Source organism: Vanacampus margaritifer, chromosome 5 (genome assembly GCF_051991255.1).
Source record: "Vanacampus margaritifer isolate UIUO_Vmar chromosome 5, RoL_Vmar_1.0, whole genome shotgun sequence".
Classification (NCBI taxonomy): Eukaryota; Metazoa; Chordata; class Actinopteri; order Syngnathiformes; family Syngnathidae; genus Vanacampus; species Vanacampus margaritifer.
In genome coordinates this window covers 11,222,637-11,236,904 of record NC_135436.1, presented here as the reverse complement: position 1 = coordinate 11,236,904, position 14,268 = coordinate 11,222,637, and the positions used below count along the sequence as shown (strand labels likewise).

At 37.9% G+C, this 14,268-nt stretch overlaps 1 protein-coding gene across 1 annotated transcript in view; it reads right to left on the bottom strand.

The window, feature by feature from the left end:
- Positions 1 to 13,117, bottom strand: part of pik3cb (phosphatidylinositol-4,5-bisphosphate 3-kinase, catalytic subunit beta) — a 61,130-nt gene extending 48,013 nt beyond the window's left edge. Inside the window, exon 1 of the mRNA XM_077566110.1 lies at positions 12,921 to 13,117. The gene's annotated coding sequence lies outside the window, so the exon portion shown is untranslated. The remainder of the gene's footprint in view (positions 1 to 12,920) is intronic.
- Between the last annotated feature and the right edge of the window lie 1,151 nt (positions 13,118 to 14,268).

Below are 14,268 nucleotides of genomic sequence, written 5' to 3'. Positions count from 1 at the left end.
AGGAAGTGAGTTGTTTTGCACAGTGATAAAATCTTAGGCAAAAGATGGCCACTGTTTAACTCTTTGTAGTTATGCATTGAGAGCATCACAAAATCAAAAGGGTGCATGTGTGTATCTGTGTCTTTTAACTTTCTGAATTTTGCTTAAGGGACAACAAAAAGCAGCTTTCTCTGCTCCGGGTCTACCACACCAACGTCAGTGAGGTTTTAGGCAGATACCAATTTAATAATAAGTTCAATCTAGGGCTGTGCAATTAATCGAAACTCATTTACAATTTCAATTATTACACTCTAAATCACAATGACAAAATCAGCATAATCATAAAAAAAAAAGATTTACTAATACTAATTTTGAGTTGTTTAAATTTATACATTTACATCTTTTAAATTTTAAAATAACTAATTTAATAAATTTTGTTTCATCCAAAAGGAACTTTCATAATTATAGTGTTTCAAAGAATTGTATTTGTCTTAATATTTTTTCCATTTAAAGATTTTCTTGTTTTGTACCAAAAATAAATGATCATCCTAATCGTGATTTAAATTATTACCAAAATAATTGTGATTAAGATTTTCTTCATAATCGAGCAGCCCTAGTTCAATCTATTTTATCTTCATTCCATATTAGTGCAATTGATTGTACCATTTTGTTGGCATATTACTGGAACGCCACTAAAATGAAGTTGTGCTAATTTTGAGTATTGGCAACACATGGAAAACAGTTTCCAGCACATGAACGTGTAAAGTGATTGTCATGGGTGTATCTTTGGATAGTTCTGACACAAACGTAATGACACTACTGCTACATTCTGCCCTATCCCTAAGGTCCAGGAATATTTCTCATCCTCAGAGTCTCCTTATCATTGTGCAGTCACTACAACAAGGACCAGACTTTGATATGGCTTCTGCCCCCAATTACCCCCCCCCCCCTCCATATACACACACTCTTCCTTTCCTACACCTATCTTCAGGAGAAGGAATGTTAGGAATGCTGAACCCTAAAATGACTCAAAGACTCATCATCAGCCAATTCTCTCGCACACAAGTTTTCACAAAGACACATTCTTTTTGTCTGCCAATTTGGCCTCTATTTGGAATAACAATCAGTAACTGGATGATTTTGACCCTTCAGTCTCACAAAACAACTTCATGAAACCCATAGGTATAGATAGGGTTTACTGGTGAACAAAATTAACAAGAAGAGTAAAGAGTAGCCTTTTTATCGAATCTGGCTTTACAGTTGCTCAACTTGGCAGTGCAAATAATGCAGTTAGGACGCTGACTCCCATCACTCAACTCACCTCTAAATTTATAGAGCTTTTTTTTTTTTTTTTTAAATACCGCTTTCTTAAGACGAAACTCAGGGGCAGCAGATACAATTAAAACAGCAGGGCCCCAGAAGTGAACCCTGTAGAACACCATACGTTTCATTATACATATGGATTCATATTGCACATATTAGTCCGACAACTTTCTTTCTTTACTCAACATAGTTAGCATGAAGGATAAAGAAATAACACTACGTAGCATTACAACAGTCAAAAGTTGACTACTGAGCACAGCAAATTCCCTTCAGCACAGATAGGCCAAGCAATGTGGTGCGATGGCCTGTAGCCAATGATGGCCAAGCAGGGCATGTCATCACAAAACAAATCAGGTGTGTGTCTTGACCTCCACCGAACCCCTAAAACTGACTCACCGAACCTCTGGGGTTCAATCAAACCCACGTTATGAACTACTGCTGTAGAGCATACCCCAACCCCCCCCCAATTATTTTTTTTGCATGTATCCCATACATCTATCTGTGGACAGAGATGGCTAAGCGATTAAATAAATGCGTCTGACCGACAACAACGGAGTGTGGTCTATCTGGAGAGGTAGACCAAAAGAGAAGTCCTTCAGGTGCATTTTCCACCATTGTGATGCCCTTGAGCAAGGCACATGGCTTCCAACGTGTTTTCCTTGGATGCTAGGAGTCACTCACTATTCCAAAGTGTCACTTCACTGTGTGTGCTTACTGTGATCACAACTTTGATTATTAAACACTAAAGCCAAAGAAAGTATACCATTCTAACTAGAAAGTGTGATTTTAGAGTGTAACTTGCCAACAAAGTAAAAAGCCACGGCACAGTACTATGTAGTTAAGCAAGAAACTCAGCTTTGAATAATCCACAGTGTTGTTTTTCAAATGCCACTTTTGTTTGTAGGTTTCAATCTGGGTTTAACTTCCTGTGTGGAGCTTGCATGTTCTCCCCATTCTTGCTTGAATTTTTCTCTGGGTTCCTCCCACATTCCAAAGACACATTTTCTTAGGCTAATTACGGAAGTTGTCCAAAGGTGTGAATGTCTGTGTAAACGGTTGTTTGGCACTACAACAGAATGTGTAAAATTGGAGTTGTATGCAGCACCAAACTGAACTGCTCAGTTTAAATGAGGCTAAACACTTAAGAGCCCAAAAATCTGAGCTGACTTTGTGTATCGTGTGTTTATCGGCTTAAGAGTCAGGCACAATTTGGAATAAATTCTTGAAATTACTCGGGCAAAAACTATGTAGTAAATGAGATTAACAATGTGAAAGCAACAAAACATCAAACATTCCTACAGTCAACATCAAGAAAAACAACTATTCATTTGGATCTAGCGCCCCGACCGATTAACCAGCCTGACAATTAAATCGTTCGATTATAACCCTCCTAACGTCAGTATAAAAAAGAAACATTGTTAAGTTGGCCAATGTTTGACGATTGATTTTCCCTTCATGTACCCCATCCTTTGAGAACTTAGTACTCAGAGAACCTCATAATTTACTACACAGAAAACTAGGAATGTTCAATCCCACTTTTCTTCACACGGATTTGTTTAAATCTGTGTTTATTTTTACAGTAAACTCCAACGGTGGTGTCAGCTTAAAGGATGCTTTGAGACGGCAGAGTTCACTTCACGTTTGATACGCAAGCAACACACACAGTGCTGTGTTTATAAGCACGCGTTACATATGGATGACGTATGCGCCTTGCGACTGTTTGCCAGTTGCTGGGGTTCGCAAATAATGACCATTCCCCGTCTAATGCAGGCTCGTTTACAATGTATTTAACCTGGTTTTCTCGTTGTTGTCTAACGAGAAAACCTGGCACCCTTGACCAAAAATGAACTGCGTTCCAAACTTTTATTGGCCCGAGAATGCGCTCATTGATAGACACGTTCAAGAAGCAAAAATACACTACATTCAGTTCACGTTTACTAAAAATATGAACAAGTTCATGGACTTCCGTTCATTGAATTTGTTCAGGTACAACACTACCTCTGGTACTATCGCTATATAAAATTGTATTTAACACATTGACAAAAAATTGGGAACTAAGACCTTTCTTTCTGACGCAAATGATGAATCGCAGATGTGTCAAATTGCCGCTGTATAGCGCCAACTCTTGCTAAGGAGGATTTACTCTGTCAGTTGTTTTATTTTTTTTGCCTTTAAGGGTGAAGTCAACGCCCACCCAAAAATTATTCGACAATAATATGTTCTATGCATCCTCACTAGTCTAAATACGGTATTCTGGTTAATATTGCGTTAGGTCTCTTCAAGTTAAATTTAAGACTTTTAAAGACTTATTTAAGACTATTTGCCCAAAAAATGTATACCTTTTTCACAGCCTTAATGACAAAGAAAAATAAAATTTGTGGATGTGCATTAAATCATTTCTCGAATGTGTAAATGTGGAATGTGTGCAGGATGTAAGAATGCAAACGTATTGAGAGGCTTCTCAGCGACACCACCACAGCGCAGACACGGACCACAAACAATACTGCAATAATGTGGCATCTAGTTTGCCCAATGACTGTAAAAGAGATGTCAGACTAAGACAAGGGGAACTGAACATCGATAACGAGCATGGCAACTATTGTACGTGCTAGGAGTGTGTACAAATGAAAGTTTACTCAGCAGCGTCCCGCACAGTATAATGACAGCCAAGCTAATAACTAGCAGCGACAACAGCTCATACCAAGACAGCTGACCGTCACAAAAGCTTTCACCTAACTCACGCCATATGACATTGGCTTCGCGTTACGAGCTGCCAAGTAGTAAATTGTTGTCTTTTTCCCCAAAACACAGCCATTCCTCGCATGTATGCAAATTGTAGAGAAATAGTGGCGCAAAAAACACAAAATATGCAGGGTTCTTTTTTTTTAATTTCTATTTTTATTTACAAGTGACCTCTATTGACTTTTTGCACGTGACGTCACAGCCCTCATGGGAACGCCCCCTCGGGGACACTGGACAGCAGAAGAGCCACTTGCCTGTATTGTAACCATTGAATCTCATACAGCGTAAAGTCCTTTATCTAATCGATTATCTTATAAAATGGTCATATCTTGCTGTGCGGTCGGTTGTACAGACAGACAAAGGAGTAAGCCAAATGTTGCTTTTTATTGCATACCTACTAATTAAGACAAAAGACGTTGATTGATAGCAGCAATCAACAGAAAAGACTGGCTGCCCACAAAATATTCACGGATTTGAAGCAATAATTTTTTACGAAGTTAGTAGATAAATGTTGTAATTAGTAGACAAATGTTCATACATTTTACTAGTAAACGTACACTCTAACAAAGATTGTAACAGAGGTGTTGAATTGCGCGTTTCAAATCACATTAATGAGCCAGATAGTTAGCGTCCACTCCAACTACACAAACACACAGCTTAGTTTTAAAATGCACCTTCTTCAAAACTATTAAGTGCATTTGACTGTTTAATAATGGGAGATTTCGTCTTTGTGCTTGGGAGTTTTTCACTCTGGAGCTGGAGTCATATCCATGAAATTACCGCATAGCTTGCCTCTCTGATAGTCATTTGTTCCATGCTAGTAAACATAGTAACATAACATCACCACAGCGTTTCAAGATAGAACGGACTGTGTAAAAATAAGTCAGTTAGCATGATAAACCCCGAGCGTGAGCGTAGCATCTCGTCCCAGAGACTCAGCCAGCGACAAGCTTTTGAATCAGAGACGGCATTGACTACATAATGCTGCTGTGGTCAAGCGAGGTTGCTTTTCATTCATTGGAACATGACTGTGCTTAAGTACGCACTCAAGTCTACATTTACAACATCCTGCACAGTTGAGATAAAAAAAAAAAGGCGAAAAAAAAAAACTTTATTACCTGTCAATGTAGCTGCTTGTGTTTCACGGGCTAATGCTTAAAATACAGTAAAGAGAAAAACTGACTTTACAGGAAAAGGTGAAAACAAGAGCCTGTGAAAGAAAATCAGTTACAGATTCAACATGGTAACATCATTCATTCTAATAGAGGATGTGCCTCAATTATTGTGTGCAGTCCACAAAATGTCACCTCTCTGCAAATGTACATTTTTTTTCTAATCCGAGGAAAAATAACATGGTGCCAGTAGGTAGTTATACTATAATCACCTTTCCACATTGTGGTAGTTTGATTTGGTCACAGTTTTGTACGCTCACCCTGATTTGGTTAGAAACTCCATGATGGGTGTGCGTACTGTAGCTGATCGAGGTGTTACAATTAATTGATCATAAAATGAGTCAAAAACTATATTGATTAATTGTTTAGCGAGATTGCTATCATTTGAGCCTCTGAACAGTACCATATTTGTCGGATTATAATGTCACGCTTTTTGTCATAGTTTGGCTGTTCATGCGCGTAACATTCAGGTGACTCGTGTCAAATTAGAGCTCAGACTGGCACTGGCAAGTCGTTGTTCCCTAAACGTGTTGACTTTCTTTTGGCGGTTGACAATGTGTTTGGTCCATAACCGCCGTTGACTACCTGTGGCAGTAATGCACCAAAAAGAACAAGGAGAAATGGAAAAAGAAAAGAAATGGAAGAGGAAGAACAAATAGAGAAAAAGAAGGAAGTAGTAGTAATAATGGATTAACATCGATTGTCACGTTCTTTGGCATGCTAAAGAAGACATAAAAAAATGGCGGGAATGCACCAAAGGTTTTGCCAATTCGAAATAACTTTTTTTTCTCCTTGAGACGCAATCTTGCTTCTTCATTTGGGGAGCAACTTTGGAAATTTGAGGAGCATTTTTTTGCAGATTATGCCCAGTCTCTCAGGGACCTGAAGCAAAGGTTTTATTAAACTATAAAAATACAACAATATAACGGGGGGTGTAGGGCTATGTTTCAGTATTCCAGTATCCTACTGAAAATTCTATCCAATGATCATGTTTCGGAAAAACTATGTTGACAGTTGACTTAATACATTTCACTTAATAACAATTAACCAATTGGTTTCCTATTTCAAGATCAAAGTGTTAGGGTCAATCTCAATTCTACCCCTTAGCACTTGTTCCCCAACTTCGCCATTGGTTGTGCGCGTTCATGAGAACAAAGGGTGTTACAAAGTGTCTAAATTCTCACAGGGCTTGGTCTCACATCAGGAAATGGTGACAACTTCATATAACTAGCGAGTTGCGACCTGATATGCGAACAAACCCTCTCGCATGACGTTACAAAAACGAAGAAAACTGGTCCCAGATATGCGCTGATCATCGCCGATGTTTAGTGTGTCCGAGGCGAGAGCATTGAGAAATTGAGCCGTGGCAACAAAACAAAAACTTGCTTTAGAAAATATTTTCACCTGATCACCTCACATACATCACCTGATTTGGGCTAAATTTGGTAACAATGTATACATCTCACTTATAATTTGATTTCAGCATGCCTTGCACCACTTAGTCCCTCTTTACTTCTACTGCCATCTCTCTTGCATTCCTTGGCAGGTCTTGGCCTGCTGTACGTTTTTTACCGGAGGGTAGAATTCCAACAGGCTGGTCTTATCTCACAGTCTTATTTCTAGCACATGTTAACGTGCATCATGCTCACGTAAATAATCCTGCGTATTGGTAGAATCTAAAAATTTTGAATCATTTAAGAAGCTTAACTTGTAAATACACACAGGCTGGCAAGCTTAAAGATATTGCGAAACGCTCAGACAAGTGAATAAGTCTCAAGCAACTCCCTTTCACTGTGCACTTTCGGAGGATGTTACACAAGCCTATAACGGTAATGACAGGAAAATGTCCGATACAAAGATCAGACTGTTGTGGTGTTTTTTTTTTGTTTTGTTTTTTAAAGGTGGTCTATGAGTGTGTTGTCTTCACAGTTAAGGCTGAAGGCTATTTATACTTCTCTTGCCTTTGACATTTAAACAAAAACAACCTCTAAAAGTTGTATGTTAGCATTTGAGCCGATAATCGGTCTATCCATAACATATGTACATATGTATATAACTATGTACACTCAACAAAAATATAAATGCAATTCTTTTGTTTTTGCTCTAATTTTTCATGAGTTGCACTCAAAGAACTAAAATTTTTACTCCATACCCAAAAGGCAATTTCCCTTTATTATTTTTATTTAATATTGTTCACAAATCTGTCTAAACATCTGTTAGTAACCATTTCTCCTTTGTTAAAATAATCCATCCTAACTCACGGGTGTGGCATATCAAGATGCTAATTAGGCAGCATGATCATTATTATTGTACAGGTGTGCCTTATAGGGGTGTTAATTGCCTAGTACCTGGCGATTCAATTTGTATCACGATTCATAGGTCACGATTTGATTCAATACTGATTAATCCCGATACGAATCTATAAATTGATTATTGCGATTTTTTTAAAACTCAAATTTAGAAAATACTAATCAGTAAACTGTAAGATTTGTATGAAAATGTATTTGTTTATCTGAAAATTCTGTCTTATAACTGAGCCACTGCATTTAACAAACAGGTTGCAGTCTGTTTCATGTTTGAACAGCACTGAAATAAAATATTAAGGCTTAATGTTCCATTAATATAACATTATTCCATGCTTAATGTGTGAATCCTAACCCTAAGACGTTTTGTTGAATATTCCCCTAAAAAAAATTATGTTTAAAAATCGATTCGCCCGCATATCAAATAGATTTGAGAATTACGCACTGTAATATCGCGATATATTGCCGAATCAATTTTTTCGAACACCCCTAGTGCCTTAGGTTGGTCACTATAAAAGGCCACTCTGAAATGTGCAGCTTCATCTTATTGTGGGGGTTAGGGATGTCAGAAAACCAGTGAGTATCTGGCATGACTACCATTTGCCTCACACAGTGTGCATCTCCTTCCCATAGAGTTGATCAGGTTGTTGTCATCCGTGTGGAGAACAACTCTCCAATGTGCCAGACACCATTAAACGTGAGCATTCGCCCACCAAGTTGGTTATGCCGACAAACTGCAGTCAAAGCGCCGATGAGTACTGAGCAAGAAGATGAACTTGAGTCGGTTTCTGACCATTTTTGACTGTGTGCAGAAATTCTTTGGTTATGGAAACAGAGTGTTGCAGTGGCTGGTCTTAGACGATCATGGAGGTGACTTGACTTTGACATGCTGGATGTGTGTGGCTAGTCTACTTATTGTAGAGAAATGAACATTCAATTTATGGACACCAGCTCTGGTGAACATTTCTGCAGTCAGCAGTCCAATTGCATGCTCCCTCAAAACTTGTGACATCTGTGGCACTGTGCTGTGTGATAAAAATGCATTTCAGACTAGCACACCTGTAAAATAATCATGCTGTCTATTCAGCATCTTGATATGCCACTGTGAAGTGGGACGGATTATCTTGACAAAGGAGCAAAGATCACTAATACAGATTTTGACAGATTTGTGAATAATATTAAAAAGAAATGGCCTTCTGCGCGTGTAGAAAACGTATTAGATCTTAGCTCACAAAAAATGGGAGCAAAGACACTTATATTTTCATTCAGTATATATATATATATATATATATATATATATATATATATATATATATATATATATATATATATATATATATATATATATATATATATATATATATATATATATATATATATTTAAATAAATAAATAAATACACACATTTACACACACATATACACACACACACACACACACACACACACACACACACACACCTGTGAATCGTGACACGAATCGAAAGTGAATGAACTAGGCAATTCACACCCCTAATGTGTGTGTGTATATGTATGTATGTGTATGATACACATACATACATATACACATAAAGAAACAGAGAGAGAGAGAGATTTTTATCTATTCAAAATAATAAAAACAAATAAACTGATTAATGATAAAATTAAATATAACAACCATCCAGCAGGAATGGGCCAATTGCTGGTTTCCTGTGGTTTCAAAAATGTCTTTCTAGATTCCTGAATGAGGGCTCAAACTGAATTTGACTAAATACTGTAGCTGCTTTGTTTGTTCATGTCTGCCCAATTGCGTCAGTTAGCCTTATCAGTACTGTTCTATGGAGTTAAAACAACAGTGGCAATTCTGCTTCTCAACACAGGACACAGTTGCTTCTGACCTTGTGTAGGTAGATCGTGGTGGTGGCCTGGCTCGGTGATAAGAGTGGTTGTCTACCAACCAAGAAGTTGGGGGTTCAATACCCTAAGCAAGATACTGAATAGTTGCTTTATCATCAGTAGGTGAATGAGTCGTTGGTGTGAAGCCCTTTGAGTGACTTGTAGTTGGAATAGCGCTACACAAATGAAAGCCATAAAATATCATTAAAGTGGCAATACAATACTGCACATAACTAGTACAAGTAGTATAAGTGGTACACCCTTGAATTTGTTATTTCAGCCATGCTACAATAACCACACCAGTGTAAAGTATACTCAACTGCAATGTCACACGGTGTTGTCTGTGTTTTAGACTTGTAAACATACATTACAGACCCAATTTTTGTCATAGCCAAAATCACATAGAATAAAAAAGACATCATGGTAAGTTCTGTCAAGAAGATTGATAAAACTTCAGATTGAGAACTCTGGGTGATATAGGCTGTGTGCTCAAGACCCGAGCTGTTACATCTTCCTCTACTACACTATCACAATATTTACATTTTGCCTTAGGAAAGATAAGATAGAATTATTCAGTATTGGAATTGGTGTTTTCAGTCATGTAGAACTGCACTGGACAAGGCAAAAAATGCGTTTCTAGATTTTGTTGGATGAGAAGGGGGAATGTTTGAAATCCCAAGCAGTACCGCAGTAGTTTTCGGTAGAGCTATAGCTCGTCTTTAATTGTGTGTGTGTGTGTTTTTTTAATTAATTTAATAATATAATAATTTACTTTAATTAATTTAAATTTGATTTAATTGCTTGTTTTGGCCAGAGGGGTGAGGAAAAACGCTGACAGTCACTGGCCCACAAATGAAAATAACTCATATCTACATTAAACAGATTACAGTATTCTCAAGTATTTTAAATGTTTCCTAATGATAATTCAACAAAGGCCGGTACGATTGTAAGTGGCACTGAACGATTTTGAAAAATAATGTAATCGCTATCTTTTTCCCCAACTGAAATTTAATGTGATTATTTTTCCAAGGTCTTTTTTTGTTTGTTTTACAAATACAAGAAATGAATTCATTGGGATTATAATATGCAATTTCCGATTTAGAGCTGCTCTCTGCAACAATTTGGCCAAAAATATCTTTACTATGGCCTTGTTATTTGACCATTTATGACTTGAACGTCTTCTAATTAGTAGATGAACACATTAGCTGTTCACAATGGATACTACTGCAAGCCTGTGGCCAATACTTTTCAGATTGGATTCGGGTTTGAATTTCCCGCCCTCTATCTGCAGATGTGATGTCATGTGTGCATTGTGTACGTGAAAAAAGGTGTGTGCAGTTGAATTTTTCATCAACAAGTGGCAGTAGCGATTCGAAATTGAATTTTCAGCATTCAGTGGCTTTAATACGTTTTGGTCTTCAGGTTAGGTTTATGCTAAAATAAAGGCATATGAACCATGAATTAACATGAAAGAAAGTTTATTTATCCACTTCAAATTAGAGTTGTTAACTTACTAAGCCCTTTAACTTACAGTGTTTTACGCGTGCACTAAGACACCTTCACAAAATTTGACCAAACAAGTAAGACTTGAACATAAACCATAAATCCTAAGCCACATTACAACAATTACGCAAAGAAATCTGTAGCTTGATCACGTCAGCTTGTCATGTTTGATGAGCCAATCAAATGATATGTTAACATGTGGATTGAACTTAACCTATCTAAACATTTTAAGAACAAAATATAATTTACATACAGTGTGGCCCGCCAAAATGAAAAATCACGATCATTATTTTTTCCATAATCGGCCAACCCTAAGATTTGTACGACTTGCACTTTTTCAATTTGTCTAAAGGTATCCCAGAGAAATGTGTTAAAAAGAAACAAATCATGATTTATTTTAAATGCTCCCACCTATTTGCAATTTCAAACATCCGGGCACTTCTGACGCCCAATTCACACAGCCTGCGGAACGGACACGGTGCGCCACAAGGAATAAAAAGCATTCGAGTCTACGTGTCAATTCACACCAGCTGCAGTGCGGTTTCCGCAAGCGTTCTATTTTTTTTTACGAATGCCGCATGCAGAACGCTTGCGGATTTTCATGAAGCTAAAGAAATTACACGAGTCGGACAGGAAGTCGAGCGTCGGCATCAAGGTGGATCCGGTATATTCCAAAATAAAACCGTAAGACTCATTTTTTGTTTACAAATAGGACTCTATATACATGGTTGTTATCGCGTGAACTCAACTCTCCAGCGTGAACGCCCGTGATCTTGTTGTCTGGCGGGTGCAGATTTCCGGACACGGACAGTTTACGCAACACACGCGGTGTGAATTGCAGTCCATGAGGCCGTATGGAAAACGGACCACGGCTGTTCCGCAGTCAGTGTGAACTGGCTGTGATTCTTCCCCAATGCAATGCAATGCAACACGCTTGCTTTATTCGGTAAAAACAATTGGTAAATGATGGTATTGCTTTTGCCTGTGACTATCATACAAACCGCACAGATTGTTATAAGAGTCAAACAACATCTCATCACATTTTGAAATCTAAATAATCCTCACAAATCAAATTACAAAGATCCAAAGTCCACTGCTTTTCAATGAGCGGAGAGCTTCCTTTCACTGAATCAATCACCATTGTGACTTGTGGCGTAAACTCGGAATTATCAATTACATTTAAAAAAAATGCACATTAGATCGATTTAACTTCCTTCAATTTTTTTTTATTTACCTATCAACTTCTCAAATGTGGCTGCTGCTCACTTTAACTGTTGTTTTAAGGCAGAATGGCTGACAACATCAATAACAGTTTCACATCCCCTTTGCTTTTTGTCCTTCTGTCAAAGATGCGCACAGCTGGCACACATCTTAAATACAATGGTGCCTTAATACAACAATCAGGTTTACAGTCAGCTTTGTAAACCCTTCTAAAGCATGATGGCCACCTAACTAAAATGACAACAAATGCAGTCATCATAAACAAACATGAGGTGTGATTGTGGGTTTTCTTCAATTTTTTTTCTTGACATAATTTACATCCGATTCTTAAAAAGTATTCAAAGTTACAAAACAGAAATCAGAACAAAGATGTATTCTTTATGTCGAGGTACATAGCAAAATGGGGTTCCATTAGCAATTCTAGGGGTGGGGGTGAGGGGGGGGGGTAATTTTTTGGGGTGCCAGGGGCCAAGACAATCGTGTTAAATACGACATTGATTTGGAGCGGTCCAAAATCATAATTTCCCCCACAGTACACCATATGCCTGGCAGCAAATTCAATTATTGATCAGAAACATATCCAACGTGTTGCACAAATTGGGCATTGTTCCGTAGCCTACTAAATAATGTATATATACACATTCATTCAAATAAAACCAATTTTACTGCAGACATTCCTGCCATGCCTTACTGATGCGTTTCACTGTAAAGCTTGTCAGTTTGAAAGTCGCCAGATTGAAGAGCGGACTTTGGCGTGACTCCTCATTACACGCAACAACTGAAAAGATCGAGTGTAGTCTTACCTTGGTTCACCCTTCTTGGGAGGACGTTTAACAGCTTACCAAGCAAACAAACTTTGTCACGATTCACGGCAAAAACTGGTTTCAGGCATAAAAGTTCCGAGTAAGGAGCGACCATCTGGCCGAGTGGCTCCTGCCTCAGGTGGGAGCTCCGCACCACGGACGAGCTTCCTGTTTGTAGCCAGAGGTGACGCACCACCACCGCCACTGGTTCTTCCTCCGCCGGCTGGCCCACCGCCTGCCTCCTGTGTCAAAGTTAGAGATAATAACTTGCACTTCCGGTCACCGTGATTTAAAAAAATAACGACACTTAACGTTTCTAATAAACGTTGTAAATATTAGAAAAACATTTGGGAGAATTATGTATAATACAGTGATACCATAGTGTTAACATTAGTACTTTCTAATACAAAATACCAATAAAAACCGGGGGAGAAATGTATAAAATACTTTTGTTGTGAAGGTCTGGTCTCTTTTCATATGTCATTCTCTCTAGCCTTCAATAGCTAACAGCAACTTTACGCCATGTCTTGAGTCATGCCGCTGTTTTTATGACGTTTTTAAACAAAAGTTAATTAATTACCGCTTCAGCAGAACGTAATGAGATGCCAAACAGAAACAATATATCCACTCTATCTTCGTTTTAAGTCTGACAATTATGACGGATTCAGCCATTTCTTACGTCGATTACAGTGTCGTACTAATGTTGGCTACAGTACTTATAAACAAAATATGTGGTTGACCATTCATCAGTGTAGCTTATGCCTTGTCTGTAAATAGTAGACTTTGCTGCCCTCTGGCGAGTTTTTACTCTTCACGCGTCACTCCAGTTCACTGTGGAATGTTGCCAGCAATGAACAAGATGTCAGGCCTATTACTGGATTGTGTATTTTATGTTTGTATTTTATATATATATATATATATATATATATATATATAACGGTTGGACTTTATAACTAAGTACTTCGAGCCTTGTAATTTGATGACACAGCACTTTGCATTTTGTACTCTGTATTTGTATGTTGTTTGTATGTAATTTTAACTTTGTTCTGTAACTTTATTGTTTGGGGACTAGAGATGGAAATTAGCATAGAGCTAAATCTGGTGCACCCATCTTTTAATGTTACTGCTCATTATCCTTTTAAATAAACTAAAATAAAACTATATGAGGCTTACTTTGTAGTGTCAAAATATTACACCAAGTTACCTTTAAAATCAGTTATTTGGACTGCTTCCACCCAGGGAAACAACTGAGACTGAAACTGGCTTCTAGCAGTCATTAGAGGAATTATGGAAGAGGAGCCCTTTCCCCGCTCTGCCCTACATTTCTTATCAGCGATCAAGTGTGGTA